A 13,367-nucleotide genomic window follows, 5' to 3' on the forward strand; every position below is an offset into this window, starting at 1 on the left:
GACAGGCTCGTGGACCCTCAGATGCTCTGGATTTTACAGAGGAGGAAGTGGATGCCTGGGGGCTCCAGGGCACGGCCCCGCACAGAGCTCACTCACCCACACGGGGGGTGCCGGCCCCAAGTGGACACCCTGGATAGATGGGTCAATGGAGGAGTCAATGTATGTTTCCCAGGAGAGTTGCGGAGGCTGGTTCTGGAAGCGGAGTCTTTGTCCCAGGGATGGATGTGGAGTGGGAGATTGGGGGGAGGGCAGAACAAGAACGGGTCCCTCACAGCTCTGTCACCTAGACCCCCCCAACGTTCCATCCTCAAAGGCAGCAAAAGGCAAAGATGGAAACCCCAGTGGGGTCCCCGCAGAGCTGGCCAGCACCGCCGGCGCTCACTGAGACCTTTCCACGCCCAGCACTGTGCTCAGCGTTTCACGCTCCTGGCCTCCCTCACTCCTCACAAGTCTGGCACGTGGCTCCTTATTACTGATCCCATTTCACAGATGAAGAAATGAGGCCTGGCGGGCCGCAAGCTTGAACTGGAACTCGAGCCGGAACCCAAGCTTGGTGCACCTGACTCTCCATGCTCATCCCGTTACTTTCTGCCCTGACTGGATTTTTGTCCAGACTCTCTGGAAAATCTCTGACTTTCATTTGTAACGTTATTCCCACACTCCTCCCCTTTAACACAATGACTGTCAACTGAGGGTGAGTTTGCCCTCCAGGGGACATCAGGCGACGTCCAGAGGCGTTTCTGGTTGTCACACTTGGGAGTCTGACGGCATCTAGCAGAGTAGAGGCCAAGGGCGCTGCCCAGCATCTTACAACGCACAAGGCAACCTCCACCATGAAGGATTACTTCACACAAATGTCAACAGTGTCCAGCCTGAGAAACCCTGGGTTAAACCCAGAAACCCACCTTCTGGGAATTAATCCCATGGGGTGTAAACTAAAACACAGAGCAAGGTTCTGTAACCAAGGATGCCTGCTGGGGCTGTGCTACTGATGACATGAGAGGCTGAGAGCCGCCTTGTCACCCAGCAACTGGGACTGGTTACGGAAATCACAGCGCGTCACTTTGATGCTATTAGGCAGACGTCAACGTTAGAAATAAGGATGGTGGCGGTGTGGAACGCCTTCTGTGAAATACCATTAAGCAAGCAGAAGAGAACAGAGACTATCGTGCCCAAGTCTACGTGCGAATAGCACACATGCAGTTGGGAAAACACTTGGAGAGCTGAGAATATTTATGGATGGGAGCAAAGAGGGGTTACGGATAGGATTTTTCTTTTGAGCTGCTCTAATTATGTCAAGTTTCTTTTTTGACTGCTGTCTTTTAAGAAACACGTATATACCAACTGATGAGAGCGTGAAGGGGTGAAAACTAAGAATTGAGGGTCAATCTAAGTACAATTCCCAGCTCCCCATGCAACCCACTAGCTGTGGGACCGTGAACGGTTCACAGTCCCTCTCTGAGCCTGGGATTGTTTTTCCTTATTTTGTAGATGAGGAAATCGAGGCCACTGAAGTCACTCAAGGCTGCAAGGAGGGGAACCCCGTTCTGCCCCACTCCCAGGCCAGTGATCTTTCCGGGGCTCTGTTTGCCCGCCCCAGTGAAAGCCAGCGGGGACCAGGGCTGCTCCCTGTCACAGGGACACGCTCAGCTCTGCATACACAGCAGACCAGCTTGTCCATTCACAGTATTGTAAATCTGTGTCTTTACACTGATTTTGAGTCTTCTCCAATTTGAGAGAGAGAGAGCGAGCAAAGATCAAGAAAGCCAAAGACGCAAGCCCAGCTGACGAGGGAAGGGGCGGCGTGGAGAGGTGGGGGAGTGGTGCCCTGGGTTGAAACAGCCAGCTGTGAAATCCCCATCTTGGTGCTGACAAGGTGAGAAACGGTCTGAGGCAGGGCCCCAGGCAGGAGGTCGGTGGACTGTCAGAGGAAATAACATACCGTGGGATGGCGAGGGGGGTGTTCGCCCAGGATGCGAGCTTGTCAGCTCATAAAGACACCTAGGAAAATGGCTGGGCACACGATCCCAGGAGATTACAGGAGCGTCGCCCGAGCGCTGCTTCTTGCTAGTGGGCCGGGATGACAGCGTCCCTGGGAGGCGAGGGGACGAGGCACCTGTGTACCTGTGAGACATGGAGATGCTACCCATGTCCATGTCTGGGCCATTCCAGGCACGTGGTGAACGTTTCTTTTAGAGATGAGGACACTCATCTCTCACCAGAACAGCAAAAAGACCCACCCAAGGTCATGCAGCTGGGAGACCACAAAACTAGGCAGCCAAGTCTTGGGTTCTCAGGTGAGGCCCTTAGGCCACACGAGCTGAGAGAGAGGAGCCCAGATGTCCCCTCCTGGCTGTGCCTGGGTGACCTTGGCCCACGTCAACGTCACACGGAGGGAGCAACGAGGTCTTACAGTCTCGATCCGCGGGAAGCCTCCTGGCGGACAGAGGACAGGGAAGGGAAGGATGCTGGGTCTCAGGGACAGGTGGCTCTGAGCCAGGACCAAGCAGGTGAGCAGAGGAAATAGGGACCTGAGATGCATCAGATCCATAATATCATGAAAGTGAAAGTAGGCTCTGGAGCCAGGATGCCTGGGTTCAAATCCCAGCTCTACCACTTACTGGCTGTGTGACTTTCAGCAAGTTATTCAACCTCTCTGACCCCCACGGGTAAAATGGGGGCAGCCGTAGTCCCCTTCCCAGGGCTGTTGTGAGGATCGAATGAGCTTGGCAGAGAGGAAAGGCTTGGCCAGTGGTGGCATCGCTACGTCTTAACGCTCAGAGAAGGACGAGCAACTGTGTGGGTGTCCCCACGTCACCGGCGGGGGGGGGGTTGCCAAGGTCACGCAGAGAATAAGGAGGCTGGCATACAGGGCTCTGAAAGCTTTCTCACCATCTGCAGAGGAAAGACGGGGGTGGAAAGCAAGGGCAGCTTAGAGGATGAGTTAGCTAGACAGGGCGAGGACAGCTGAGAGCAAGAAAACCATCCACAGACAGGTGAGGCCTGTGCTGCCGGGGACCTGCCGCTACTGCCTCCCTCCGCTGTGCCCCTTGCCCTCCGCGCCCCACCCCCATCTGCCTGGGGTCACGCCTCAGGCTCAGCAGGAACCTCCCAGGGAGATGGATTTGGGAAATTCAGAGTCTGTGTAATCAGCAAATTTTTCCTGTTTCAACTTGAAAACCAACTAGTCTGCTGACTGCCGAGACCAAGTCGTTAGGCGAAATGGATGCGGTGCCCACACTAGTCTCCTGGGGGCAGACAAAACAAGGTCCAAGCCAGAGACGGCTGGAGAGACCTGGAGGGGAGGGTGGTACACCAGGAGAAGGGGGCACAGGGGAGGCCCCTTCTGGGGCCTTCTTCCAACTCCACGAGCAGCAGCGCTCAGGATCGGGTGAGGACTGCTATACAAATGGGACTGTGCTTTGAGGCCAAGTACGAGCTCGGTCTTCTCTGTTTTACTCTCTCTTTGCGGGCTTGGAGCAGGAAGAAGTTGTGGGGGGGAAATTAGGGAACAAAAGTATTTAGACAGTAAGATGTGTACAACAGAAACCTACCAATAAACATACCATATGTCCATGTTACTCCACAGCTACACTGCAGTGATATACATTGTAATAGACACACAACATGCTAACGTAGATTACTATATATTCATTACATATATATATATACACACACACTGTCATACCATTCATTCAATAAGCATCTACTGAGCATGAACTATGTACCAGCAGCACTGATCTAGGCACAGGCTGTGCAGATAAAATCCTAACTTCCATGAGCATCATTCTTTCAGGGCCCTGATCTTTCTGTATTGCTGCCATCTAGAACAGAGCAGGCACCCAATATGTCTCGGGATTGAGTGAATGGCGTTACCGCATGACTGTAAGAGCTGAATGAAGGAGGGACACACACTAAGGCACACATACTACACACCACGCACAGAGATCAACACAAGACTACGACGTATGTGTACGCACCAGCCTCCCCTGCATCGCATGAGAGAGTCATCAACCCTTGTTAAACTCCCAAGCTGCTCCCCCTGGAACGTGCTGTGTGGAGTGGCCCGTGTTGGGAGCCGTTTGTACGATAATCAGTGGCTGCAATTAAAATCATCTCCTCTTGTAAGTTCCATTAGAGGCTAATATTTAAAACTGTTGTCTGGGATCTCTGCCCCGGGCACCTCAATCTTCAGAGGACCCTCTCTCCTGCCTGCAGATGCACGGGACTCTCCTATGTCACTTTCTGCGGCTCTGGAGGTTGCCTCTCTAAACTTTGGAGGTGTCCCGCAAGGCCTCCCAAAGTTAATTTCACCTAATTTATATTATAGATCAGACTATCTCAAAACATCCTCAAAACCTGATGAAAATTCACCTTGTTATTCTTTTCTGATGTGCTAATGACAAATAGAAACTTCATGTTACAGAGCCTGGTGTTAAGAAAAAATTATACGCACCTGCATATGCTGTGTAACTGTGTATAAATGTACGTTTATATAAAGTATACATGTAGTATATAGAAATGTAAATGTATAAATGTAAATACATAAATATGTATACGTGTGAATGTGTGTTCTCATGTGTATTTACAGATTTCACACACAAATATTCCCAGTCTGACACACAGCACATACTTAATAAGTATTTGTGAATAGTTCATAAATGAACGTATTTATTTCTATTTCTCACATGGGCAGGCGTGCTACTATATGTTTGAAAAAAAACCTTATCTCACTCAATCTTTATAAAAACCCTCAGAATCACATACAATATAAACACATAAAAAGTAACGTGAGAACATTGCAACAAACTCGTTGCAGAGCTATTATCTCTGTGCAGTGAGATATCAGGTGATTCCCCCCCCTTATACTCCTCCCGATATTCTGCAAAGAATATGATTTACTTTTATTATCAGAAAATTAAAAATCTAGGACTTCATTTCTCTGTGCACTGCAATCACCAATCCCCTGGTCCACCTGCTCAGTGCCTCGCGTGGCAGCCTCATCATCCCCATTCTACAGATGAGCAGGCTGAGCCTCAGGAAGGTTAAGTCACTTGCCCAGGGACACGCACCCAAGACATGACAGGCTAGAGTGGACCCAGGTCTCCTGACCCCAGCCCACAGCTATTTTCCCCTTTGCCTCTATTTGCTCCTGCTTCATCCAAGGATGACCGTGTCTCCAGAGCTGGGGGGAGTCTTCCCAGAAAGCAAGGTTATGAGGAACTGCCATTGTTTCATTCAAATTGTCCAAGGGTCACTTGCCTGGGAGAAAGGAGGCTATGGGGGAAAGTAAAGGCCCCGTGCATTGTGTCCTGGCAAGAGCTCCGAGGCCATATTGGCACGGAGTGAGCATGAGCAGGAAGCGTTCAGTCCCATTTTGGGAAAGAGTTGGGGCACCCCTTAGAAAACCCCAGGTGGTACATCAGATTCTCTTATTTAAGACTGAAAAAGAGCCCAACCTCCAGCTGTAAGGGGACTAAGGAGAAGGTAGTTGTCACTAGACAATGTCCTTTCTTCATAATCATCCTGCAAAGTGTTTTATTTTAATGATGTGGTGACAGACACAGAGAGACTCATCAAAGATCCCAAAGTCACCCAGCTAGACAGTGACACGTAGGTTCAAGCTCAGGCCTGCCTGTTTCCAAAGGGTCAGGAAACACCTCATGACTCCTCCTGTCCTTTTCTTTGCCTGTGGCAGGCATGCCTAATCGATCACTGCACAGACCCAGGCAATGTGGGGCCTGAGTCCTTTCTCTGAACCACCAAGCTAAGTGCTTCACCCCAGTACTGCCCTGTGCTCCATCCACCAGCATCAACTGGAACTCCCAACTCTGCCACACTTCAAATGATCTCAATCCTCCTGGAAATGCCTCCTGAATCCGCAGAGAAGACACTTACATAAGTTGGTTGCAGGTGTGGGGGGGCTGGTATTTCTGGTATTTCTCCTTGAATATTGATGAGTGCTCTATGAAACCGAGGGAAGCTGAAGCCCAACCACACTTAGGGAGGGACCCTGGCTGGTAGGGAGGGACCCTGGCTGGTGGGGAGGGGGAGATGCAAACTACCAACAACATGGGAGCAGCAGGAAAAGCTCTGGCTTTAGGATGAGATGAACCCTGAGGCACTATGTGAATTTTGAAGAATTACTGACCCTTCCTTACTTTTAGTTCCTCATCTGTTAAAATGACAGTGTTATTCTGCAACAAACGGTATTGCAAGGAACAAGTGAAATAATGTAAAACTGCGTATATCTGGTATACCTAATACTGTGGCGCGTACTTGATACATAACAAAGGTTCCCATTTCCTTCTTTCAGAGTAAAGACTCCGAAAACATGAAACCTGCAGGGACTGTATAGTGAGGATAGCCTCATTTCTCAGAAAATGAATTCTATGAACCTGATACTTTTCTGTTGAAGCCAGAAGGATTTAATGCAATACCTCCAAGGAGCCTGTATCAGTCAGGAAAATAGAAATCACTCTAGATCATTCAGCCAAAGGAATTTAATATAGGGAATTGGTTTTTCAGGTGATGGAAAAGATGAGAAGCCAGAAGAGATTAACAGCTACAGGGAGGCACTGCCAACCTAGGGCTGGAAGGAAAAGCCAAAAAGTTGGGCCATCCAACGGGCAACAGCAGGGCTGCCCAGTGGGAGCCGCAGTCAGGGAGGAGGGTCCCAAATGGGATCCGGAATTACAGAGGCTGGGCTGCAGTCAGGGATGCCCCCCACCCCCGACCCCAAGGCAGTGCGAGAGAGGGAGAAATACACTGGTTCTTCCACTTCTCCTGTCTTTCAACTGTCCCTCACTGCCGTTCACTTACCAGAAGGTAAGCTCTTAAAACTGTTTAGAGCACAGCAGAGAAACGGTGGGAGCCAATCTGAGAGCAAACAGAATTACTGGTACAGAGCACAGAGGCATCTGGGCTATAGCCAGGCTTCGTTATTAAAAACAGATGAGGGTGTTTTCAGTCTGTAAAAATTCATCCAACTGGACACTTCTAAGATTTGCACACTCTTCTAGTTGTATATTTCAAGGAAAACATTACAATAAATCCAGAATTAATGACTGTCAAGTGTTACAACCAAATGCTGGATTACAACCCCCAGTCTGGATTAGTTATTTATTGCTACGTAACAAATTGCCTCAACAGCTAGTCACTTTGAAATGTCAAATGTCCTTCTCGCTCATGGTTTTCTGTGGGTCAGGAATTCAGAGGCGGCTTAGCTGTGTGGTTCTGGCTCATGGGCTATGGTAGGATGAATAAGGCCCCCAAAGATGTCCACGTCCTAATCGCCGGAACATGTGAATATGTTCACTTAGATGGCAAAAGGAATTTTGCAGATGTGACTAAATTAAAAATCTTAAGATGAGCGTTTATCCTGGAGTATGTGGATAAGCTGGGTGGCCCCTAAATGTAATCGTAAGGGTCCTTATAAAAGGGAGGTGAGAGGGTCAGTGGGGAAGAAAACAGTGCTGTGATGATGGAATCATGGATAGGAGTGATGCAGCCAGGACCCAAGAAATGCTGGCTGCCTCTAGAAGCTGGAAGATGCAAGGAATGGATCACCCCCGGGGCCTCCAGAAGGAGCCAGCCATCCTTTCACCTTGATTTTAACCCCTTAAGGCTCATTTTGGACTTCCGACCTTCATAACTATCAGAGCATAAACTGTGTTATTTTAAAGTTACTATGTTTGTGGTAATTTGCTGCAATAGCAATGGGAAACCTGCACAGGATTTGTCACGATGTCACAGTGAAGATGTCAGCCAGGGCTATGGTTGTCTAAAGGCCGCCCTGAAGCTGGAGAGTCGTTTTTAGAAAGCTCACCGACATGGCTATCGGCTGGAGGCCTTAGTTCCCTGCCACGAGGGCCCCCACTGAGCTGCTTGAGTGTCCTCATGACATGGTGGCTGGCTTTACCAGAGCAAGTGATCCAAGGGAGAGCAAGGCAAATGCCAAAGACCTTTTATAACCTAGCCTCCAAATGACATACCATTGCTCCTGACCATCTATTGGTCACACAGACCAACTCCGATACAGTACGGAGGAGGCTACAGAGGGGTGTGAAGGCAGAGATGGGGACCGCTGAGAACCATCTTGGAGGCTGGCCCCCACAGTAACACTGACACTTCTTCACCCACAGGTCCCAGCTCCAGTGACTCCCTCACCCACAAAGGAAAACCCTGTAGGAACCCTGAGCTGCTTCTTGTTTCTTGGAGCACATCTGTTTATAGGCTGTACAATGTCCCCCCCAAAGATATGTTGAAATCCTAATCCCCAGCAGTTCAGAATGCAACTGTATTTGGAGTCAGGGTCTTTACAGAGGCAATCAAGTTAAAACAAGGTCATGAGAGAGGGACCTAATCCAACATGACCGGTGCTCTTATGAGAAGAGGGAAATTTGGAAATGACGACAGTCATGCATAGAGGGAAGATGATGAGAAGCCATAGAGGGAGAGCGCCACGTGGAGACAAAAGATGCACGAGTTGCACCTATAATCTGAAGAACGTCAAAGATTGCCGGCAAACCACCAGCAGAGAGGCATGGGACAGTTTCTTCTCTAGCGCCTTCAGGGGAGCGAGGCCCTGTGGACGACATCTTGATTTCAGATTTCTAGTCTCCAGGATGTGAGACAATGCGTTGCTGTTTTACCGAGCTACCCGGTTTGTGGTACTTGGTTACAGCAGCCCGAGCAAACTAATATAACACCGTGTCATCTTTTATTTTTCTTTTATACATCATTACCTTTCTTTTCTGGTTCTAATAGGGTTCATTACACAGAATTTAGAAAATAGAGTTGCCAAAGGAAAAAAAAACATTAAAAATTGCCCTTCAGTCTGTTACCTCGGGGACAGCCCCTCTTGATGACTATGTTGGTGTGTCTCCATCCTGTGTTCACTTCTTCATGTGTGTACAGACACACCTATTGGACATGCACTGGGGCAAAAGAGTTTTATAGGAAAGGCAGAATGGAGTTAGCCAGGCGGACAAGCAGGGGACCGTGGCGCCCCTGCCCTGCCAGGACTCTCCGGTATCTCCAGGCAGAAGAACGTGTGGGGCTCCAGGCGCCTGCTTGCTATCTTTCATTTCCCTTTTCATTTTTTCAAGCTGATTGTTTTTAAATGCCCCCAGCTACTACCTGAGGGCCTTTATCGCTTTCTGGAAAGTTAATATTTTAGGTAACTTGGGCTGTTCTAGATGATAAAGAGCCGGCCTGCAGAAAGTCTCAGATGTATTTGCTATGCACGTCCACGCATCACGTAAACATCTGTGGACACACATACCATATACCAGGGGCCCAAACTGAGGCTCAGGGCAGGAAGCCACCTGGCCAAGGTTGCTGGGGCCACTGGGTGGCAGAGGCAGAACTGGAGTCTTTCCTACCCAGGTCACCTCTCTGTCAGCAAGTGTGTGCCTCTCTCCTTTCTCTGTTCTCACACTTCGGATGAGCCATTTTTGCCTAAACCCTGGCTCCAGCTACTCAAGTCATAACAGTGCCACGGGCTGGGGCTACAGTTATGAGAAGGGGGCTCTGAACTTGATTCTTGTGGTCCCAAGAATTTCTCCTGATGGGTGGCGAGTGGCAGAAGGCACGGCCTCCTTGGAAGGGCATGAGACCCTCAAACACAGAAGGGGAATGTGGCTGAGGGTCTCTGGAGCCAGCAGGATGGCAGTGAGGAGGGCAGGGTGATCAGGCTTCAAGGCACCAGAGGGCTGTGAGTCTTAGGGTCACAAGGTTTGCAAATAAAACTTTAAAAAAACCTCTCTAAGGTTCCTTACAGCTCTAACTACTCAGAGCTTGTAGCCCTCCCAGCCCTAGAACCGCCCCAGCCTGTGACTACTGCTGCAGCATCTTCAGAAAGGGACAAAGAACTGCCACCGGAGTGCAACTCTCTCAAGGTTGGCACCCGCAGGGCCCTCACAAAACCTCCAGCTGCAGAAAGACATCCTGACCTGGCGTGAATCCAAACACCCCACTCCCCACTTCCCAGAGCTGCCCACCCAACTGCTTCCTACAAAAAGGAAAAAAGGCATTTCATTTTTTTCTGCTCCAGTGCAAAGATGACATATCTGTGCCACCTGATTTTCCTGACAAATAATTATATCAACGTAATTAAGCCTCAAATGCGGAAATTCTCTGTACCATGTACACCGACACCACACTTCCCTCATCAGAGGGCCGTTGCTCCAGGCAGCAATTATCAAGCCACCTTTGACATGTCTTATTTCAATTTAAATGGGAATGAAGCTCATAGATCTTCCCAGCCCACGATCCCACATGACTGCAGAAATAGAGACACTATTGAAACTTTGAACTTTGAATTACTGAACTTTTGAACCGGACTCTGAAACTTCTCAAGGGGCCTCAGGTTTTGCATCCAAAGAAGTTAAAGTGAGAGAACAACTTATTCCTATGTACCCCTGGTCCCTTCTCTGATCCTCAAGTACAGTATCTCATATCAACACAGTGGGCTTATCTCTTGCCTCTTTCCCCAGCTCTCCATCCCCTGTAAATTTAGTCTTCATCACCAGCTCCTGAGGGTTCTCATCGTCTTGGTCCTCCTCTTCAATCCAGCCCCCTCTCCAATCCACCTTCCATACAGCATCCAAGGGAGAATCTTTTTAATCCAACTGAGTCCTCTCCTGCTTAAGAGACTTCAGTGCCTCTTCACCTCCCCAAGTCCAGACTGTGCAGTTGAGCCTATCAAGGCTTTCACAGTCTTTCTTCCAACTCACCTTCCAAGGTTCCTCTCCTTCCATGGCCAACAGTGCACCCACACATCAGTAATTCCCACAGTGCTCAAACATGCCATGTCCTTTCATGCCTCTGTGCCTTTGGACCTACCATTCCTCCACCTGGAGTGCTCTTCCCTACTCTGACAAGTGAACTCCTATTCATCCCTCAAGACCCATTCCACAGCCACCTCTTCTGGGATGGCCTCTCTGGCTCCCCTGGGTAGAATCAGCCACTTTCATCTCTGTGTTTGGGGACAAGTCACTGAGTTAAGCATACACCTCCATCAGATTGTAATTAATTTCCAATTTCTAACTTCCTGCTATACTAAGCTCCTTATGAGTAGGGCTATACTCAGCCTAATATCCCAAATGCCTAATGCAGTAGCTAGAACTTAGAAGTCACCCCATACATACTCAGCTTTCAATTCTCCCAGCTCTACATTCACGGTGGGGGCCGTAGGCAGTGGGTCTGACCACCACAGGTCTTCAACTCACACAGACATGGGCTTGCAACCCAGCTCCACCACTCGCGGCATGACTATGAGCAAGCCTGTCACCCACCTCCCTGACTCTCAGTCTCCTCACCTGTAAAGTGGGAGTACTGACAGCATCATTGTGCTGTGGGACTAGCTGAGGATTCATGGGTGGAAGGTGCTTGAAATGTCGGATAAAACACAGCAAGTTTTGTGCTCGATAAACATCAGCCCTCTTTCCTGCTCTCAGAACTACTGGGTGACACCTTGTGAAACACAGCAAGTTTGGGGGGTTCTCTTCTCCCCCATTCCATTTCGCCTGGCCCTCCCACACGCCTCATTGAGGCATCTGGTGACCTCAGTCTCACACCCCACTGCCCACACCATTTTAATGCCCCAAACATGGTCCCCCACATCCTTCCAGTCCCCTCTCCACCAGAACATGTTCACATTTTGTCCCACTCCGTCACTGCCAGGTCCCAAGTCACGCAAACATGCCCCCACATCAGATAAAATCCTGACTGCCAATGTGCCGACCCCCCAGGGCAGGGTAGGTCTCATCCCTGCCAGCATCCGTATGTGTCCAGAGCGTCCCAGGAGAGACGTGGCAAGAGACTGCAGACACTGCCCACAGATACAGGAGTCGGAAAACGGCCCCCGAATAAAGTCACCCAAGCCAGCAGGGACCACATCGCAGCAGCTATGCCAGGTAGGCACAGCCAGCGCGAGTCAGCACAGGGGTGAGGTGGAGACCCACACCAGACTCAAGACCTGGCAACGAGCCCCACATCCGCACTGGCTCCCCAGGCACCAACGAGCACACCCTCGAGTCTGTCCCCTCAACTCCATCAATATCAGTTCCCTCCCGATCTTCAACACAGAATACTGAGGCTCGAGTCACATTCAGGTGCTTTGTAAACTGTGACGAGCTGAGCGCACGTGAGACATTATTTATCACACTGCTTCTTCCCTCGTCACATCTCCTTCTTTTTTCAGACACATCTGATGGCCTCATCACAACTAAAGCCCTGGCCGGCGTTCTCAACAAACCAAAGTACCATCACGGATGAACTCGGGTGAGCGGGGAAAGCAATCCCTCCCAGGTAAATCAACCCCCATTAACGTCTTGTATTATTAGATACGTTCCCCTCAAGAACTGATCAGGCAGAACAAGGACCAGAGAGAGATTGGTATTGGCGATCAAGGCCATCCTGGCTTTCCTTGTGCTTGGACCAGAGACAATGCCGTCTCGCTGAGAAACAGGTGAAGGAGCTACTGTCAGAGAAACCGGCGCGTGCGACACAAACAGCAAAAGACGCTGATAAGCAGCGGGTGGCCAGGCGTGATAACGACCAGAGATGAAGACAGTGACCTCTAGACTTGATCGGCTTCCATCTGTAGAGGCAAGAGGATGTTACAGAGACATGAACACCCTGGCCGCGTTTCAGACTTGGGGAAATCTCCACCCACCCATTGGGAAATGGACATTTTTGCTAGTTATGATTCTCACTTATTCATGCCACTTTTGTGGGACGGTTTCAAATGCTAACTCCTCTAATTCATGGGCACTATGTGGCCTCTGGAGAGGGGTTCTGGATGGATTTTGATTTTCTGGACTGAAGAAGGCTGAGCTAAAAGGCAGGGTTTCTCAACTTCAGCATTACTGCCATTGGGGCCGCATGAATCTTTGCTGGCGGGGGGAAGGGAGTGGTCCTGGGTGTTTCAGATGCTTAGCAGCAACCCCGGCCTCTAACCCACTAGGTATCAGCACCACCCTGCCCCTAAGGTGTGCCAACCAAAAATGTCTCCAGATATTGTAAGATATGATTACTTGAGTGGCAAAATGGACCCCAGGTAGGAGCCAAGCTAAAGGCATAATGGTAGGTGGGAGACATTAATTTAGAAGACACAGACTCTGGACCACACCGATATGAATCTGAATCCTGAATGAGCCACTTCCTGCTGTGTGACCTCATCTTACAAAACATAAACCTCCCCTTCGCGTGACTTCAGAGGCTGTGGAATGAGCGCACCATGTCGGGCCAGCCACTCCCAGGGAGGTCCGCGTGCCACCATCGCCAGGACGCTGGCCACAAACGCGGGCTCTCCGGCCCTGTCCCGGCCCCGCGGACTCAGCTTCCGCCTCCGAACATCC

The 13,367-nt window shown here is 49.9% G+C and overlaps 1 protein-coding gene across 2 annotated transcripts in view; it reads right to left on the minus strand.

Annotated features, from left to right (window-relative positions):
* MYO18B (myosin XVIIIB) overlaps positions 1-13,367 on the minus strand; it is a 235,791-nt gene that overhangs the window by 34,010 nt on the left and 188,414 nt on the right. The gene's annotated exons all lie outside the window — the stretch shown is intronic.

Source organism: Lagenorhynchus albirostris, chromosome 14 (assembly GCF_949774975.1).
Source record: "Lagenorhynchus albirostris chromosome 14, mLagAlb1.1, whole genome shotgun sequence".
NCBI classification, from domain to species: Eukaryota; Metazoa; Chordata; class Mammalia; order Artiodactyla; family Delphinidae; genus Lagenorhynchus; species Lagenorhynchus albirostris.